General features: G+C 47.2%; 1 protein-coding gene across 1 annotated transcript in view; it reads right to left on the bottom strand.

The window, feature by feature from the left end:
- LOC146187967 (retinol dehydrogenase 14-like) overlaps positions 1-20090 on the bottom strand; it is a 138672-nt gene that overhangs the window by 32008 nt on the left and 86574 nt on the right. The window lies entirely within an intron of this gene.

Raw genomic sequence — 20090 nt, 5'->3', positions numbered from 1 at the left:
GCGCTATTCGTCTAAGGGTTGACGGAACACCGTCCACGCAAGGTGAATCAATATTAACATATCTAGATTGGGTGACTGACGTAGTCAGAAAAGAAAAATGACATTTCGGGGTAAATACGGGGCGCTTGTTCCCAATAAGGCTGTTTGGATGAAGGGAGCCCTTAAATACCCTTCAGAATCCTCTAATCCTTTCTTGCGTAAACATGATGAAGCGTGCCCTTGTTCTTCATCAGCGTGTTGGGCGTCGTCTGTATGATTGGGAACTTCAAATGTACTCCTGCCGAAGCTTTCCTTTCAGTTACCATGATCGCCGCCTTATCACAGCTTGCCACGTGGCCGGTGGGCGGAACCTACTTTGAAATTACACTTCTTGCTGCGCACTTGTTTTCACACCAGCCTGGTACATCTTTTGGATGTCAGGTAGTTTTGGGTTTCCCTAATGCAGACGGAGAGGCAGTCGTTGCATGGTGTTCGATGAACAACGGCAGGGAACTTGGCACGTGGTAGCGGGTTGGCACATTGGAAACTTCGCAGAATGCTCGTCGAGAAGCAATGTTGCTGTGCCGTGTATGGCTCGGTGTTGCGTTCACAAACAAGTATGCTTTCAGGATTGGAACAGCCAACAGCCCTGCCTGTGATAATTGTGGCTGTGAACAGACAATAGAGCATCTCTTATGTGAATGCCCCGCATTTGTGAGTGCAAGACATGATCTGCGTTGTGTGCTGGACCGCCTCGATTCTCGCCCTTTAACGGCGGATAAGATCGCTGGTCCGACGGCAGCAGACCGCCTTTAAGGCATACAGGGCACTGTTTAGTTTTTTAGGCTTGTGTGACAAACTCTGACTGGGCTTCACGTTCCCTTTCTTTTCCCCTCTTTAGCCCTCTTATCCCTTTTCCCCCAGTGTAGGGTAGCCAACCAGAGGCCTTTCTGGTTAACATTCCTGCCTTTCACTCTCATACCATCCTCTACCTATCGCAAGTGGGTTGACAAGCGGATTGGCTTGGTACATTGACAACTTCTACTTGCAGCCTATTAGTTGGCACGTGTGCATTGTGCATTCCGTCTTTCTTGAAGGTCTGAAAAAAGATCTCGCTGATCTGAAGTACGTAGAGAATCGAAGCCAGCTTCATGGTTTTTTCTTTTTGCTTGTCATGCTCCTGGCGTGGGTGGATGGATGGATAAAACTCGTTATTGAGTTATAATCGCAATGGGTGGAATTCCTAGTCAGGCTGTCCATTAGCCTTAAGCGCAGCTTCAACCATGTTCAACAGTCTTCGCTGGTCTTGTGGGTCATTGCCGCCCTGAATGACCCCCTATTCCTCTCTAGACGGGTTGGGGATTGGATCTACCTGGGTTGTGTTCTGGCCTTCCCAAGATCATGTGGTATGTGTCTGAAATTCAGTCGCAATGCCTACACTGAGGGCTGTGTAGCGTGGGGTACCACTGATGTAATTTTTTCGGTGTGGGAATGTGTGTCTATATGTACCGAAGCGTATGTTTCTCGGCATTACTTAGTGTTTTGTAATGTGGCGGGTAGACTCTTCCAGCATCTCTGTGTAAGCCAGTTGTTCCCAGTACGCCATTGCGCTGACGTCGATTGTGTCCGATTCCATTTCCATGTCGTGCAATGTGGGGGCTACCCTTTTTCCTGACATGTGATCGACGTTTTTCGCCACATTGATGATACGATTTCTGGGATAACCGTTTCCCGCAAAGATATTTTTATCAGTTTCATCATCGCAAAGACTAGTCAGGTCGGGACGGATGTTTGTTGCATGGTTGACTGGCGGTGCAACCATAGAACTTATATGAGCAGTAGCGTGAGTCGATTCGATATACGGGCATCCTATGCGTAGCTTTTCGGGAGACGCCGAAGACCACCCAATACGCATCGCGTTTGACGAGTACATCCAAGAACGGGATGCTACCATTCGCATGCTTTTCCAGAATGAAACTTATAACTGGCTCTACGGCATTAACACGAAAGCTTTTGGAGTTGCTGTTTAATAAAATGCAGGCGCAGTCATCAATGTATCTTAGAAACACCTTTAAATTTTGTGTGAACAAGTCCCAGCGCTTTCTGTTGAATAGAATTGATGGTCAGGTGGACTAAAATTGGCCATTATACGTTTCAGTAAATCTGCTTGTATACATGCAATTGTAAGTAAAATACGTTATGGCCAAGCAGAAATGAGCAATTCGTTCATCTGGCTGACGTAAAACATTGTGCGATCGGGAAATGACTGGTCGTTCTTCACGAGTTTTTCTCAGGTTTTTCCGGCAAGGTCGACCGGGACACTTGCTAACAGCGACCCTACATCGAAAGATATGACTACTTTGTTTCCTTCGAGGAAAACATCCTTCAGCATTTCAATAAAGTATTGGGAAATCTTGAGGATCGTCGCTGGTTTTTCTACCAACGCAGCCCAAACTTTGTGGGGATAGCCGGACGGACGTAAAAGGGGCGACCTGGTGAAATTGCCATTGGCCTTAGCGGAGTTTCACCCTTGCGAATATTTTCGCAGTAATATTTCGTCATCCAATCTAACTCCGAGGAACGGCGGTTTCGGCTAGTTGGTGTTCCTTTATCATTACCATGTAACAGACCTAAAAGGACGAAGACGACAAGAAGGGTAATACAGAGGGCGCTAAACTTACAGCTTTCTTTTTATTGGAAAACACATATCAATATATACACTGCTCTAACCAGCACACACGCACATCGTCAAATATATGCATAAAACCCGGACGTATGCTTATAACACATAAAATCATTTTAAAAGCAAACGTGTGAACATTGAGGCTTTATTAACAGTTTAAGTTTATTTTTGCGGCTGATAATGGGACTGAAGATGCGCTGACACACTCGTTAGACTACCTGATAATATGGAATGCGCTAGCCAGCTCCTTTGTGTGTAGGTTATTATGCACTATAAGATGGGGGTTTATTGATCAGATCAGCAGGACTCGATGAGCAGGACTGGGCAGATCAGCGGCGAGCACAGCAACAGCGAACACCGTCAGGTCCAACACGCGCCGCGATCACGATGCCACTGCCTAGAATGTTCCTCGTGTACTTCGTCCTCTTCACAATTACCCACGGGACGTAGAGGAGACATCCTGGCGATTTACGGCGTGAGCAAGACGGCAGGGTCGTAATAGGGTTTAAGGCTCTGGACGTGAACAATCTCGCGTACGTTCCGGCGTAGATCATGAGACGGCGTAAGAGGTTCCACCACGTAATTAACCGGAGAGGTGCACTCCAGAACTCGGTATGGGCCATGGTATTTAGCAAGAAATTTTGAAGACAGTCCAGGAGCATTGGAAGGTATCCACAGCCACACAAGAGCGCCAGACGAGAAGTCCGGTGTCGAGTGTTGGTTGCCATGGTTGGATTTATAGCGGTATTGGGTGTTAGCCGTGAATGCGCGGGCAATTTGTCGACAGTCTTCCGCATGCTGGGCTGCTTGAGACGCAGGAGTATACTCTGATATGTCCGGCTGATACGGGAGTATGGTGATATGGTGTTGATTGTAGCAGAGGGGTGAAGGCCGTAGAGGGGAAAACAAGGAGACAAGCCAGTAGTAGACTGCGTTGCGGTATTGTATTTGTACCTGACATACGGAAGGACGAGGTCCCAGTTTGAGTGGTTGGAGGAGACGTACATAGAGAGCATGTTGCCAAGGGTACGATTTAAACTCTCAGTGAGGCCATTAGTCTGGGGATGATAGGCGGAGGTGGTTCTATGAATAATGTTGCACTTGGTGAGCAAGGCTTTCACAACTTCGCTCAAGCAAACCCGTCCTCTGTCGCTAAGCAGCTCTCGAGGTGCACCATGGCGAAGAACAAATCGCTGCAAACTGATGGAAGCTACTTCTGACGCTGTGGCAGATGGAAGTGCGGCGGTTTCTGCATACCTGGTCAGATGATCAACGGCGACCATAGCCCAGCGGTTACCGGCTGCAGTGTAGGGAAGCGACCCATACAAATTAATGCCGACGCGGTCGAAAGGGCGTGGTGGGTTGGGTAACGGTAGCAACTCTCCAGCGGAACGTTGAGGAGATGGCTTGCATCGATGACAGGTGAGGCATGATCGAATATACTTGAGTATGAAGGTGTACATGCCCCGCCAGTAGTAACGCAGCCGGAGACGAGTGTATGTCTTGAAGACACCCGCGTGACCGGATTGTGGCTCAGCGTGGAAATAGTCACAGATTTGCGAACGTAGCTGCCGGAGAATAACTAGCAACCACTTGCGGCCGTCTGCGCAGTAGTTGCGGCGGTAGAGGAGGTTATCACGAATGGCGAAGTAGGAAGCTTGGCGGCGGAGAGCACGCGATGGAGAAGCAGCTGTAGGATTGGAGATAAAATCTATGAGAGAATTCATCCAAGGAACTTGCCGCTGCGCTGACGGCATGTCATTGATGTGAAGCGATGATGGCGGGAAAACGTCGGAAGAGGAAAGGCTCGCGACCTCAGCTGTAAGGGGGCAGAGGGAAAGTGCATCGGCGTCGCGATGCTTCCGGCCGGAACGGTAAACAACGCGGACATCATATTCCTGAAGGCGAAGAGCCCATCTTGCCAGTCTGCCGGACGGGTCTTTCAGTGAGGAAAGCCAGCAAAGCGCATGGTGGTCCGTCACTACGTAAAAAGGGCGGCCATAGAGGTAAGGGCGGAATTTAGTAAGATCCCAAATAATCTCTAAGCACTCTTTTTCTGTGACAGAGTAATTGGATTCAGCCTTCGTGAGTGTTCGGCTAGCATAGGCGACCACGTATTCAGTGTAACCTAATTTGCGCTGAGCGAGCACAGCGCCGAGACCAATACCACTGGCGTCCTTGTGGACCTCAGTAGGCGCTGTGGGATCGAAGTGACGTAGGACAGGCGGTGCCGTGAGGATCCGGCGTAAAATATTGAAGTCATCGTCGCACGTTGGCAACCACGACGAAAGGTCAGAACTGCCGGACAGAAGGTCTGTCAAGGGAGCAGCAATTGAAGCAAACTTTCTAATAAAGCGGCGAAAGTAAGAGCACAGCCCAAGGAAGCTACGTAGATCTTTGATGGATGTCGGTTTGGGAAAGGCTGCTACGGCACGAAGTTTGGTAGGATCTGGACATACACCTTCTTTGGAGACAACGTGGCCAAGAATGGTGAGCTGGCGGGCGGCAAAACGACATTTTTTCACATTCAGCTGCAGTCTGGTATCCGATAGGCAGGTCAAAACGTGCTTCAGACGGTAGAGGTGTTTATCAAAGCCAGGAGAAAAGACGACAATGTCGTCGAGGTAGCAGAGGCACGTCTTCCACTTTAGGCCACGCAAAATAGTGTCCATGATCCGCTCAAATGTTGCCGGAGCATTACAGGTAGCAGAGGCACGTCTTCCACTTTAGGCCACGCAAAATAGTGTCCATGATCCGCTCAAATGTTGCCGGAGCATTACAAAGGACAAACGGCATAACTGTAAATTCGCACAAGCCGACGGGAGTTACAAAGGTAGTTTTGGGGCGATCAGCCGCTTCAAGGGGAACTTGCCAGTAGCGGGAACGTAAATCTAGGGAAGAAAAGAACTCGGCGCCTTGCAAACAATCGAGAGCGTCGTCGATGCGTGGGAGAGGGTAGACGTCCTTTCGCGTAATCCTATTCAGGCGGTGATAATCGACACAGAAGAGGATAAAACCATCTTACTTTTTTTTTACGAGGACAACAGGTGGCGCCCAAGGGCTGCTTGAGGGCTGAACACGCCATTCTGAATCATTAGGTCGACTTGCTCTTCAATAGCCTGGCGTTCGGTTGGAGACACACGATAGGGGCGCTGTCGCAATGGTGCGTGGGTGCCGGTGACGATGCGATGAGTGACTGTAGCAGTTGACCAAAACAACTTTGATGAGAGTCGAAGGAGGAGCGAAATTGATGTAGTAGGTTCAAAAGCTGAGTGCGCTGCACTGGAGGAAGATCGGTGTCGATGGAGCAGAGGAACAAGTCTGTAGAGGGAGGAGCGGGCGCAGGTGAAGGGGGGCTGAGCGCAGTCAAGGCAGAGTGCGACGCGTCGTCAGGTTCCTCAGAGATCAGAAGAGATGCGATTGACGGGATACTGCCGAGGCATTCACCATGGCGCAAAGCAGTAGGGGAGTTAAATGGGTTAGAGACCCATAACATGGAAAGGCCAGCGGAAATATCAAGTACAGCGTAGGGCAATGGAAGACACTTGCGGCGCAGGAAAGTATGGGCTGGTGTGAAGAGAACGGTCTCATCACTAACAGAGGTACAAGCGACACGAACAAGCACAGAAGAGCAGGGGGGAAGGTCAATATCTTCGGCGGCGAGGGCTTTAGCACAGGAATTTCGTGGATCAGCGTCTGGTAAGGCATCGGGCAAAGTCGAGAATCCCACTTCAGCTCGAGCACAATCGATAATAGCAGCGTGACGCGACAGGAAATCCCTGTCTAAAATAACAGCGTGTGAGCAACTTGCAGCACGACGAACTCAATGGTATAAAGGCAATTCTGGATAACTACTCGAGCGGTGCACGCTGCTAAGGGCTTGATATGCTGAGCGCTGGCCGTTCGCAGCGAAAGCCCCGCAATTGGCGTCTTCACTTTCTTTAAAGAGCTACATAGTTTTGCGTCCATAACCGAAATCGCAGCACCAGTGTCAATTGGAGCCATGACAGCAACGCCGTGGACGAAAACTTCAATAAGGTTGGCCGGCGACAGATGAGGACAGTTCGACGGGGTAGCAGTTCTCGCCTCATGAACTGCGGCCTCTCGTTTTCCTCACGTGAAGCGTTCTATCGACGTCTCATCGAAGAGATATAGCGGCGTCGCGGCGACAGTGAACGGCGGTAGGTCATGGCTGAGCGGTCTGGGGAGAAATGAAGGCTGGCTGGAGGCTCAGTAGGCGCGGAATACTGAGGCGTCGAAGACCAGTACCCGGAACCATGAGTATGTGGTGCCGACACTGGGAGACGGTTTCGACAATAACGAGAAGTATGTCCAGCCAGTCCGCCAGTATAACAAATTGGGCGGTTATCTGTCGTGCGCCAGAGATTGCGTGGTCTTGGGGCCAGTCGAATAAACTGCGCAGGTCCTCGAGCAGGACCAGGAGGCGGCTGAACGTAGGCAGGTTGCGGCGGAGCATACGTAGGTGGTGGTCGGGCAGCAACAGCCGCATATGTCAAGGGGGCTGCGACAGGCATAGATTGCGGGGCTGGAGGAAGAGGTTCAGCTACTTGTTTCTGAATAATCTGGCGCAAACTGGGAGCTAGGTGTGAGGAAAGCTCTTCATGGCAGGACATAAGGGAGCGCTGTCAAGCAACTTCTTCCCGAATGAAGCTCTTGATTTGTGGCAGCAGCGCAGAATGTTCAGCTGCATCTGTCAGGCCAGCAAGCGACTCAGAGTGCATGGTGTTGGCGCGAGTTATGGCCCTTTGTTTGCGCAGTTCATCATAACTTTGACACAGTGTGACCACTTCTGCGACGGTGCGGATATCTCGAGCATTCGGCATCTGGAAGGCGTCGTCATCAATGCTTTGCAGAATGTACTTAAGCTTGTCGGCCTCTGACATCCGTGCGTTCCCGCGCTTGCACAAGTCGACGGCATCCTCGATATAACTTGTGAAATTCTCACCAACCTGCTGAGACCGCGCACGCAAGCGTGTTCAGAGCAGAGTTTGCTCACGGCCGGACGGCCGAAAACTTCGGCGAAGCTAGCTTCGAACACGGACCATGATGGAATATCCGCTTCATGGTTGCGAAACCATATATTTGCTACGCCGGTAAGATAGAATATCACGTTGCTTAACTTCGTTTCCGCGTCCCATTTGTTATAAGCGCTCACTCGCTCATAGGATGTGAGCCAGTCCTCGACGTCATGGTCGTCAGTGCCGCTGAAGATGGCGGGGTCTCGCTGGCGGAGGAAGCCGGGGCAGATAATGGCCGAGCCAACTTGTACGGCTTAGTGGTTAACGTCCTCAGGCATCGCTTGAGGTGGTAATGTGCCGCTGCGGAGTTCCAGGGCGAGAGGATAGATCGTAACCGGCAGCTCTGCCAAATGTAAGATGGGGGTTTATTGATCAGATCAGCAGGACTCGATCAGCAGGACTGGGCAGATCAGCGGCGAGCACAGCAACAGCGAACACCGTCAGGTCCAACACGCGCAGCGATCACGATGTCTTCTTCTTCTTCTTCTTCTTCTTCTTCTTCTTCTTCTTCCTTGATATTTGGCACATACCCACGAAGGGGGATTGGCCAGGGTTCAGTGTGGACTGCCAAATGTCCTACACAAACTGAATTAATGTAATAAAGTAATTGACAACTAAACAAAAACAAAAGGTTTTAGATCACAAAAGTTATTCAATGAAAAAATATGATGCAAAAATTTGTAGTTTTGTAAATTTGGAATGCAATTAGCAGGGGAATCTGTCCGTAGCTGTTATGTAGTTATGTAAGTACTGACAAATTTCAGGCAACGCAAATCCTTTCGCACTCGCACCGAAGGAGAGTAGAAGCGGGACCGATAACGTAAATCCCAAGCGTGCAATTGGACTTTCTAAATGCACCCTCCTCTGATTTGAAAACCTTCGGCAAGCGAGAAGGAAGTGATCGATATTTTCAATTTCACCGCAAGCCTCACAAAGGTTTGTGGGGATGATCCCGCATCTACATAAATAAAGATTTAAGCGAGGAATCCTGCATCTCAGAAGAGTCATCGTAACCTCACAATGCCGTGATTTACATGCTCGAACTTTCCATGAGTATATGAGATGCTGGTATTCGGCTGTAGATAGCAAAGAATCATTGCATGTAGCGGCTAGGTATTGATATCACTGGAAACGGGACATTCCAAAAATGGTGATATTAGGAATGGTACAAGAAACAGATGCATCAAGAGCTGATTTAGCCAGGAAATCTGCAGTTTCGTTATGAAAAATACCGCTGTGTCCGGGGACCCAGATGAAGCGTATTTCTTTCACCCACCCCGGTATGAAATACTTTAGTGAGCGGTTCAACTGAGCATCCCGTGCTGACTCCAGTGACAACAAAACAGAAAGAGAGTCTGATAGAAAAATTATTTTTGATTGACTGCAGGGAACTTTTAGTAGCGCTAGCCCAATTGCCATAAACTCTGCTAGAAATATCGGTGTGTAATCCGGGACACGCACCGAATAACTCCAGGAAAGAGACTCCGAAAAAATTCCAATCGCAGCTTTGTGCGCAATCACAGACGCATCAGTGGCAATTACAGCGTGATCAGGGAACTTTTCAAGGTGTTCACATAGGAGACTGGATATTAAATTTGATGGCAAGTGCTTCACATTAGATGGAAATATAGAATCATAATTTATATCCACAAAGGACGTTGAGCAACCAATAGGACATATAGAAGCAAGGTCCACACCAATGTTTGTTAAAATGCTCTGCGTATAAACAACCTGGGGCTTGCAGACCCTTGGCCACTGGTGAGTGAGAAAGAGGGCGGGGTTTGACACAAAAATAGGTATAGCCACACCGGGAGTAGTCTCAAATGATCGCAAGAATGATCTGACAGTTAGAAGTTGGAAACGGGAGTTAAGGTCCGGAATGCGGGCCTCCAAGTACAGAACGGTGGTAGAGACTGACTGTGGAAGCCCTAGGCAGAGGCGCAGCGCCCGTCTTTCTAAAAGCAGCAAAGGATGTAGCTTATATTTTGGACACCCAGAAGAAAGAATGCAGCCAAATTCCAGAATCGGTCTCACATAGGCTTTGTACAAAAGTAGAAGGGTATCTCGACGCATACCAAATTTCCTGTTACTTATCCGTGTCAGCCTACCAAGGGCACGTTCACCTTTCCGAACATTAGACTTAATGTGAAGCCTCCAATCCATGCTAGCATCATACGTAATGCCTAAATACCGCACAGATTCCACTTGAGGTATTACATCTGAGCGGTAGTTTAACGAAACATATAAGGGGGTTACGGTTTTAAAAACTAGCACACTACTTTTGGACACATTTAAAACCAATTTAATTTTGTCAAACCAGACCTCAAGTGCATTTAGGTAAGCCTGTAGTGAACGATATAGGTCATGAATATCTTTTGCCGAGGCGAAGAATGCTATGTCATCTGCATATACATATACAGTGACATCAGGATGAACCGGAATATCGCACATTAATATATTAAAAAGGAGTGGGGAGAGCACAGAACCCTGAGGCACCCCTCTTGTCTGTGCATAGGTGTCTGAGGTTAATGTGCCATCAGTGCAAAAAAATTCTCATCCTTTCAAAAATTCCCTGATCCACGCATAAATGTAGAACTGAGGACGTAATAATGACAACTTGTTTAGTAGAATGGAATGTTCAATGCTGTCATAGGCCTTAGCAATATCGAGCGTCACTAACGCTGATACCTCCTTGTTGTACATTGCAAGGCGAATCCTACTTTCTAAATCTACATGTGCAGACCATATTGAGCATCCATTGCGGAAGCCTATTTGGGAAGAACTCAAAGCATTAACCTCTGAGATATGCTTTGAGAGGCGGCCATGCACAATTCTTTCTATTAATTTTACTAGATTCGAAGTCAAAGCTATCGGCCGAATGTTTTCAACATGAAATCCTTTACCAGGGTCTTTCAAGAGCAATATAATTTTCGCCACTTTCCAGACGTGAGGCAGCCATGCAGATTCTAATGATTCATTAACCAAATCCAGGAGATCCTGAGTGTTCCTCGTGTACTTCTTCCTCTTCACAGCACAAACAACACTTTTGGATCATTCACGAATGGAGCGCACTCACATGTAAAACAATATTTGGCATGATTTGTGGCTTCCTCTTCTAATGAGTTAACATGATCCATAAGCCGAGCGATAATACATCGGCCGGTCTGACCTTAGTATGTGAGGCTGCATTATAGAGGAATTCTGTATACTACACCCTTCTGACACGGAAGGTACTCGTTTACAAGATTAATATTACACCTATTCCTCTTGTGTCCTTCTCGCTTCTTTCAAACGGCCGCTACCAATTTTTCTAGATTATTAGTGGCTGATAAGCGAACTTCCTCCCCGTACCTAGCCTCCACTCTCTTTAACCTGTGAGATAAAGCATGCAAGTATGGCATGATAGCCACCTTGTGTTCTTCAGGAGCCGCTTGTTGTTCTCAGTCGCTCTTGTGAGTTCAAAATTTCGGATAACTTTTCACTACACAAGAACTGCTTCAGGGTACCTCGCTTCCTTGCATGTCTTAATCTGAGTGCGGAGACTACTGCTCATTTGATGAAGAGAGGACTTGTTTTACTACCATGCTTAAACAACTAGCAGCTATTCCGGTTTTTACAAGCTTCGAGTGACATGATGAAATGATGAGGAGAAGTAAGGGCTTCTCGCTCCTAGGAGAATGTTGCAAACAAAAATGGCTTGCTGAAAAGTCATTTTGAAATCAAGGAACTGCAGAAACACCTTCATCGGAGATTTCATGGCTAAATGTCAGTCTAGACGTACTTATTGTGAAAATCTCAAGAATATGCGTAACCTCGTCAGGGTGCAGGGGCCTACCAACCACGAGGAATTTATCTACATAGAGGAAAATGCGTGAAACAGATCCGGCTAATTCAGTTTGTATTTGCTTATATCTGGCTTAGGAAAATGTTACTTAGCCTAAGGGCACGCCTTGCTCCTGTGCCCCCCCATGCTGTGTGATATTGAACGTCACCTGTTGACAGCGCCACGTGAAGCAGTTAGTGGGATAAGGCGCATTGAACTGCTGCTGTATGATGCTTTCCAAGGCAGTTTAGTGGCGCGTTAATGCAGATCTCTTTTTTCTTCAATATACATTTCGGTCTAGGTTTGTTGAAGACGATTTTATGGATTAGGCCAAACCTATTCGGCAACAAGGCATTTCACAGAGTCTGTGAGCTGTCGAAGCGTAGACCAGCGAGTTTCAACTACTACTATGACGCCGCACAACTTCGGCGTTGTTGTCGCTGTTGTTAAATAAAGTGGATATGTGACACATCCAGTAAGAAATAACTGGTCATGAATCATGGTAAAAACTTGGAGAAAGGTGCGCGCTGCATGGCTACATCGCTGCTTTGCTCAGTAATCAAATTTCTCTGCTAGAGGAACGGTGCTCTCAGGCGGTGACAGATGCGGGGCACTTCGCACTTTGCCGGAAGAAGCAGCGCCATTCAGTATATCCTTGAAAAGTTAAGTTTACAATGTGGAGGACGCGACGAAATCTTTTAAATCATCTGTGCAGTGCAGAGGTATGTTCCTCTTATACACTGACCGCTATCATTGCTTCTCGAGCTTCGAGTGGGTGCGTGTTTTTACGCGTAGTTTTTTTTTTTTACTCTTCTATGAGCAATTTATGGTATGCGTGGTAATCTGTTTTCTCAGTAATTTGAAATTACTGCTGAGGTTGCCTAAGGCGAGTCACAATGCTTACCGCAGCGCGTGACAGCAGAAAAGTTTTGTTTCGGGCATCAGTGCCTTCCCTGAGAAGAAATTTGACGCCTCCCCACTTCCAGACGAACATTCCTTGCTCTGCCTTTGTACTGCTTGGCGAAGAATTACGTATATTTTCTATCTCGCCAGCAATCAGACTTCGTTAGCTTCACAAGTGACCGGCGCAAAAGCATAAATTCTAATCGCACCTCACGGAACTATCCAACTCCATATAGATGAAATCCTGCTCGATAAACGCATGTTGCACACACAAGAATGGCCCATTCACTTATTTATACACTGGCAACTTGTTTGACCAAGCTTCCTTCAGCTAATATTTCAAGCAGAGACGGGAACGTGCGCCGGGTTTCATCGCATATACATAGCGGGAACAGACAATGTCAACAGCCTAAATAAACTAATGCAACAACAGTGGCGACGCAAGATGAAAATGTGTGATGCTGGCACCTGTCAAAAAGCAAAACTGCAGAGAAAATGCTACTTTTATCTTCTAAAACACACAACCTCAATTCAGCACCTGCTACAGCAGCAGCAGGTGAAGTCACGTGATCCCACACGCTCTCCTAGGTCGACACTAGCCCCGCTCGCTCCAGTGGTGGAGCTCGCGCGCAAATGAGGCAAAACGAGAGCTATAACAACTGGGACGCAGTCGTGGTTCGCAGTTATTTTGAAACAGGCGTTCATCATTGTCTTCTGCAATATATTATTGCACATACTACACCAGCTGGCTATGTGAGAGTGAATAATACATATCAACCAAGTCTACACAAAAAATAATGTAATGGCAGGCTTTACTATATTAAGGACTTTGTCACAATTTTTGAGTTAGGTGCCTGAAATGGGCCTGCTGCCTGTAGTTAGAACGGATGTTTTTAAAGAGAAGAAGAGACCATGAATTGCCAAGAGATGTGCTCCGACACAATAGCTCTGAACAATAAATCAGAATCTGCTGAAAAGAAAATTTCCAGCATGGAGGCCTCAGGCTCTTTAACTTTCTTAGCCAATCCTCCGAGACTGAACTTCTGCAGTAAAGCTACAGCCTTCTCTTTGACCCAATCGCGTTCCTTGTAAGACGTATAACTTTTGTTAACACTGCTTCACAGGCCTTACTAGCGCACTGATTTTCAGAGAGTACGAAAATAGTTATTCTTTATCTGACTGCAAGGCGCGCAAGCGATAACTAGGGCGTGAAATTGATCATGCTGCCCGCCTGGTTTGATCGGGAAAAGAGGTAGAGGCATGGGGGCAAGGGTGGGCCCTATCCAAAGTAACATTTTCCTAAACCGAGATGATAAACAACTAGAAACTGATTTAGCTGGAACTGTTTCGCGCATTTCCCGCTATGTAGATCGTTTTCTTGTTCGGCGAGTCCCTGGAACCTGAAGAGGTGACACGTGTTCTTGACGTTTTGACTAGAAATGGGTCTGTACTAACCCAATAAATCCGCCAGGAAGGCTTCTGTAGTTCCTTGTTTTAAAGCTGACTTTTCAGCAGGACCATATGTGCTGGTAATATTCACCAAGGAGCGAGAAGCCCTCACTTGAATATATTCATTTAAAATCGGGATATGATAGTTACGACCTGTTTAAGCATGGCAGGAAAAAAGTCCTTTCCCCTCCAAATAAGCAGTCGTCTCGCCATTCAGTTTAAGAGATGCAAAGAATTACAGCAAGCTGACGCAGTTATTGTTTCAAGCGCAGACAAAGTTATCCGAACGTTGAAGTTATCAAAGCGGTTGCGAAAAGCAAGAAGATCCAAAGAACGCAAGGCGGCTGTCATGAATATTTGCTTGCTCTATTTCACAGAGTAAAGAGAGTGGAGGTAAGGTACGTGGAGGACGCTTTCCACTCAACACCCAATAAAATGTAAAAATTGAGGGCGGCCCTTCAAAGGACGCAAGAAGGACACAAGAGGAATTAGTGTAATATTAAGCACGTTGTCAGAACGGTGTAGCGTACCAAATTGCTCTATTATGTTGCCTCACATACCTAGGTCAAACCTGCCGATGTTTCAAAGTTCGGCTCGTGGAGCATTTTAACTCATTGGAAAAGCAAGTCACAAATATTGCCAAACATTGTTTTACATATGAATGCGTTCAATGTTTTTGTCGATTCAGTAGTATTTTTGTGCATAATAACCGGCGAACAAGAGAGCTGGCTGAGGCATTCCATATCTTCAGGAAGTCCAATGGGTATGTCAGTGCACTTTCAGTGATATTAAGTACAAGCTAGGGAAATGAGCTTACTATAATAATTTGGCAAGAGCACGGTGTACAGACCTGTGTTTTTAGAGCGGACTTTATCTGTAATAAGTACCTCCGGGTTTGAGGAATGTCTTTGGCGATGACGTTTACTCTGGTTAGATCAGTGTGTGAACTCATGTTTTTTTCAATAAAAAGACAGTTGCATGTTCAGCGCCGCCTGTATCTCCCTTCTTGTTCTCATTCTAGTCTTGTTATCGCTGTTACATAATGATAAAGGAAGACCAACTAGCCCAAACCGTAGATTTTTTTTTATTCCTTGTACGTGGGCCTTCTTTATGTGTCAGAAGTAATGCCTGCTTAAAGCAGCTGTGCGTTCTCCGCTCATCGCTGTGTATATGCCAAGGTGGGACTGCGTCTTGCACTGCCGTCATGACACCTGCCCTCAGGACCTATGCTGTTGGCTGCAACCGTCAATAGGCCAGGGTCTGCAAGATTATGAGAAGTGTATGGTGACGCCAGGCGAGGTCCTTCAGAGACATGCTGCGGACTGTAGCAGGAACTAACACCTTAATCAGCGCATCTTTCGCGAGTGGTGTGCAACTACCGACTAGCTCGCAGAATGTTTGTGGAACGCCGTCCACCCGTCTCTTTCCAAGAAGTCCGCCTATTGAGATAATGGCTTGGTTTGTAAGGCTTAACGCCCGAAAGCGACTCAGGCTAGGAGAGACGCCGCAGTAGAGGACTCTGAAAATTTCGACCACCTGGGGTTTCAACGTGCTCTCACATCGCACAGCATACGGGCAGAGCTTTTTGCCTTCGTCGAAAAGCAGCCGCCGAGGGTAGGGAATCGAGCCCGCATCCTTGGGCGCAATAGTCGAGTGCCGTAACTAATGGGCTATCCCGGCGGGGTATTGAGAGAAAGCTCGTGGTGCTCAGTGACGTACTCGTGGATAACAAGCTATAAAGAACATTGCGTCTGGGGCCCATGTTTTGCTTCGGATCTGGTAGAAAAACTATTGGAAGTTGGCTTTTGCATGCAGTGTAGCCCTGTTTACATGAATCCGACAGCGGAAGATCGAGTTTGGGAGTGAGTTGAGTGGACTCGACCCTACCGGGTCTACATGAACCCGGCCCGACAAGTTCAGAATGGGCTCTGGACGAGCGGTGATTACGGTGGCACCTCGCATTGAGTCGAATTAGCAAACGGCACCCGATTCAAGTTTTTTTTTTCGCGCATCTCTAGTGTGTTTCGTACTTTTCTCCCACTGTACCCCGACTCATCCCGACAGCATTTACATGCTTCCTGCAGCGGGGTCGAGTCCGGTCACCCCCCCCCCCCCTTGCTCGGGAGTTGACTAGACTCGACCGGACCCGACAGGGTTTACATGAACCAGGTAACCGGTTTTCGATCCGATAACTCATCTCAATCCGCTCCTTTCGGGTTCATGTAAACGCCGCTTGCGTCGTGTAAAGCTCTGGCTAACAGAGCTAGATGTGAGTTGGAGTACGTTGAAGCGGTTGCTAGCAGCGATTAAACAGGTGGACTGCGTAATCAGTTTCACTCCTTAGTGAACTACCTGCGTGACAATCGCTTGCGCGTCGTCTAGTCAAATAAAGAACAAATTTTGTTGTACTATCATAAAATAGGTTTGTTAGAAAGGCCCGTGAAGCGGTATTAAAGGATTTCAGAGGTGTTAGAAGGAACCTAATTAGGTGCAGGAAGAAGGTTGTAACATTATTGAAAGGGTTAGGTCTCGAAGAATAGTTTAAAAAATGTAAAGAAGCTGAAGCCTCCGGGCTGGAAACTTTCTTTCAGCAAAGACTGATAAGTCTGATGTTCCGTTCAGAACTACTATGTCGGAGCACAACTTTTGCAAAATTGTCTCTTCTTACTTTGCAAAACACGTCTTCAAAAAAGGTAGCAGACCCATTTCATGTATACCTAACTCAGAAACAGCAACTGTAAGGGACCGACGGGCACAACAGATTAGCGCGGGCCCCGATGGAACGCTGTGGCGAACGCCTAACAGTGGCACTGCACTCGTGACGACAAGAGGGTCGCGACAAGACCGCTCTGTTCTTTTCTTTCCTTTTCTGTTTTTTTTTTTGTCCACCGGGTTGAGCGCACTGTCTCGACCTCGCGGGGGCAGGTGACGCTCATTCAATGCAAGCGCCCAATGGAAGGACGTCACCCTAGGAGTTTTGCCTTTCCTTTTTTTTATGAGAAAAAGGGTTTAGTCCTCTTAAAGTTGAAGGGGGCGCTGAACGTCAGAACTATAGTGCCTAGAATATCAGAACGAACCAAACAGGTTGATGTTGGTTGTGATTGGTCGTTGTGGAAATTAGGGCTGGAGCTAAGGGGGTTAAAACCGAGCCTGAGGACACGCTTCGGCGTTCCGGACTACGTTTTGATGCTCGGCATCGTCGGCTATGCATAGGTGAGATTATTTCCCTTTTAGCCGGTTCCGACCTGTATCTCTGCTGTAAATTTAAATATTTGCTGTGCGTATAAAATTCAGTTTTCTTCTAGTCAACTCTTTCCCTAAAGTCTTCGCTCATACCGTCTCCGAAAGGGCGTCTCTAGCGCAAGGAACTTCCGCTGCAACACGGTATACCGTCTCTGACGGCGCATCCCTGGCGCACAGGGCTAAAAAACCACCAACGGAACTTCACTGGCAACAATGTTATTGATGGATGAAAAACCTGTCCACTACACTGCTTTTAGTGTGGATGTGGTTGATATCTATTATTCATTCCCACATAGGTCATATATGTACAACAATGCATTGCAAAAGACAATGATGAAGGCTTATTTCAAAAATAACTGGATGATCACGACTGCGTCTTTTTACCTCAATATTGCTTCCGTGAAGTGGTAGGGTGAAACAATTATGCAGAAATTGAGGGAGTGCAAGGGCAAGCGTAACCTTTATCCTCAGTATCATTTTTCAGTTACTGTTCACTTCTTATCAAGTCAATAAAAAACAAACTGATTTAACTGGAAATCCTTCGCGCATTTACTGGACCCTGAAGGGGTAACAAGTATTCGTTATATTTTTACAAGAAATGTGTCGTGAGTGATATTCAACCGTAAAATACCTCTTTTCATTCCAAGATTGCAAAAACCGGGATAGTTACCGAGTTGTTTAATTATGGCAGTAAAAACATAGTGTCCTCACTATATGAGCATGTAGTGTCGCACTCAGGTTAAGAGACACAAGGAAGCGGGATATCCTGAAACACATTCGAGAGCACAGTTATCCGAATGCTGAAGTTATCAGAGGGCGATTTGGAACAGCAAGCGGCTCTATACAGAACGCAAGAAGGCGACATTCATGCCATATGTGCATGCTTTATCTCACGGATAAAAGACAGTGGGGGCTATATGAACGGGTTGAAGTTCGCTTATCAACCCCTAATAAACTATAAAATTTGGGGGAGGCCGTTCGAAGCAATCAAAAATGACGTAAGAGGGGTAGGTGTAATATTAATTATGTAAATGTGTACGTTCCATATCGGAAGGGCGTAGTATACCAAATTACTCGATCATGTGCCTTCACGTACATAGGTCAGGGGCCGTATTACGGACCGCTCTATAATTGAGAGCGCTCTAAAACGCCCGCTCCTATTGGTCGCCGTCGCCATCTTGAAAAGTTGCGTCACGGGATGCTGCGATTGCGTCGCGGAGGCGAAAAAACATGACGTCGCGCACCTAATTATGCCCGTAGTTTTAGACTATTTTTGTAGAGCGCGATGAGACGGTCTAAAACGTTTTAGAGCGAGTTATAGAGCGAAAATGGCGGCGGCGTCCGCGGTGGAGTGGTGTGAGTGGTGGCTCCGGCGCTGAAGCGGCAACGCCGGCGCGAGCAACGACGAAGGGCGGTGTGTGAGAATGCGTTCTACTTGTTCGGCGAGTTGTTCCGACGCCTATTTCGACTTGAAAATGCGAAAGCGGAATGGTGGTGCGATGAATGCGCCGATGAACTGTGATGAAGCTCGCAGTCGACCGCTCTTGACGGTGCGGCTGTCATGCGTGCTTCGATCTTTTTTTTTTTCTTTTTTGCCTCCGGAGGATTTCGTCTCCGCAGGTAGTCGGCTTCTCAAAACTGATGGTGAGCAAGTGCGTGCGTCAAATGGCTGAACTCAACTACTGCAAAGTTGGCGCTGAAGGGTGGTTGGGCTCCGCAGTGCGCCCAATGCAAAAGGCGGAGGCGACATACAGTGCAAAACGAATGAAAACGAGCGAGGTTGGTAGTGTACGCTCAACCGCGTTGCTTTTACCCGTGCTCGTTCTAACTGAAGCATTTGTGTGTGAGACGTTCGTGTGGACATAAAAGTTTATTTTGCCTGTGCTCCGCGATCGATCTTTCTTTTGTTTCTGTTTCCTAAAGAAAAATAAACAAAGAAAAATAAACAAAGCCCCGATTACACTGCTTTCGATATGATTCCTCCGCGCATTTAGGACAATCACACAATACCTTGCCATGAGACGATGCGCAAAAGCCGGCACTATAGCCGTGGAATCAGCCGTTTTACTGAAAATCGCCATTTTTACGGTTTGTTTACCTCTGCCAGCGCGCCCTCGCGGCAAAAGAAGCTACCCACAAGAGCGTTTAATTGCAAAACTGCAGCTGCTTCTTGATTTTTTTTTATGACATTGAACTTTAAATGTGGCTTCTTGAAAATATAAAACTTTAGTTAATTTATTCACACGCTACATCTATAAAAAAGTTAGCAAACGGCTACTTGACGTGCGAATAAACCTGTTGCCGTGAAAATAAGCGGCCCGGGGCGGCACCCTGGCGATCATTGGTTGATTCCGATTTTCGTCACGCGTTGACGTCTCGCCGAGACGTCACGGCGTCGTCATTTTGACGTCACGCTCTATAACTTTAGAGCGAGAACCGTAATTCGGCCCCAGACCAGCCAACGTATAAACGTTCGAGTTATAAAGCGCTTTATAGCATTAGAAGAGAAAGCCATAAATATTGCCAAGCAACGCTTTAGGCGTGAATGCGTTCAATTCTTCGTTAATACAGGAGTGTTGATTGAGCATAAAGACCGGCGCACAAAAGAGCTGGCTGAAGCCCTCCACATCACCAAGAAGTTGAATGGGTGTGTCAGCGCATCTTCAGTGACATTATCAGTCAGGAAAATACGCTTACTAAGCAATTTATAAATGCTCAGCATACGCACGTGCGCCTTTAAAGTGGTTTTATCTGTGATAAGTATGTTTGGGGTTTACGCGTGTCTTTGACGACGCTCGTGTGCGCAGGTTAGGCGTGGGCTGGGTAACTGCGCTGTGCCGCAGCCTCCTAATCCTCTGATTTTCGCCATGCAGGTCCTCGCGCCTGCTTTCACCTCTTTCTTGCCTGCAGTCCTCATGTCTTCATGGTTTGTTCAACCAGGCCTGGACGAGTCTTTCACAAGAGTTAACTA

This window comes from Amblyomma maculatum, chromosome 5, assembly GCF_055883805.1.
Source record: "Amblyomma maculatum isolate TAMU_Amacu chromosome 5, ASM5588380v1, whole genome shotgun sequence".
Classification (NCBI taxonomy): Eukaryota; Metazoa; Arthropoda; class Arachnida; order Ixodida; family Ixodidae; genus Amblyomma; species Amblyomma maculatum.
The sequence above is the reverse complement of the archived record's forward strand: the minus strand, read 5'-3'. Positions and strand labels throughout refer to the sequence as shown.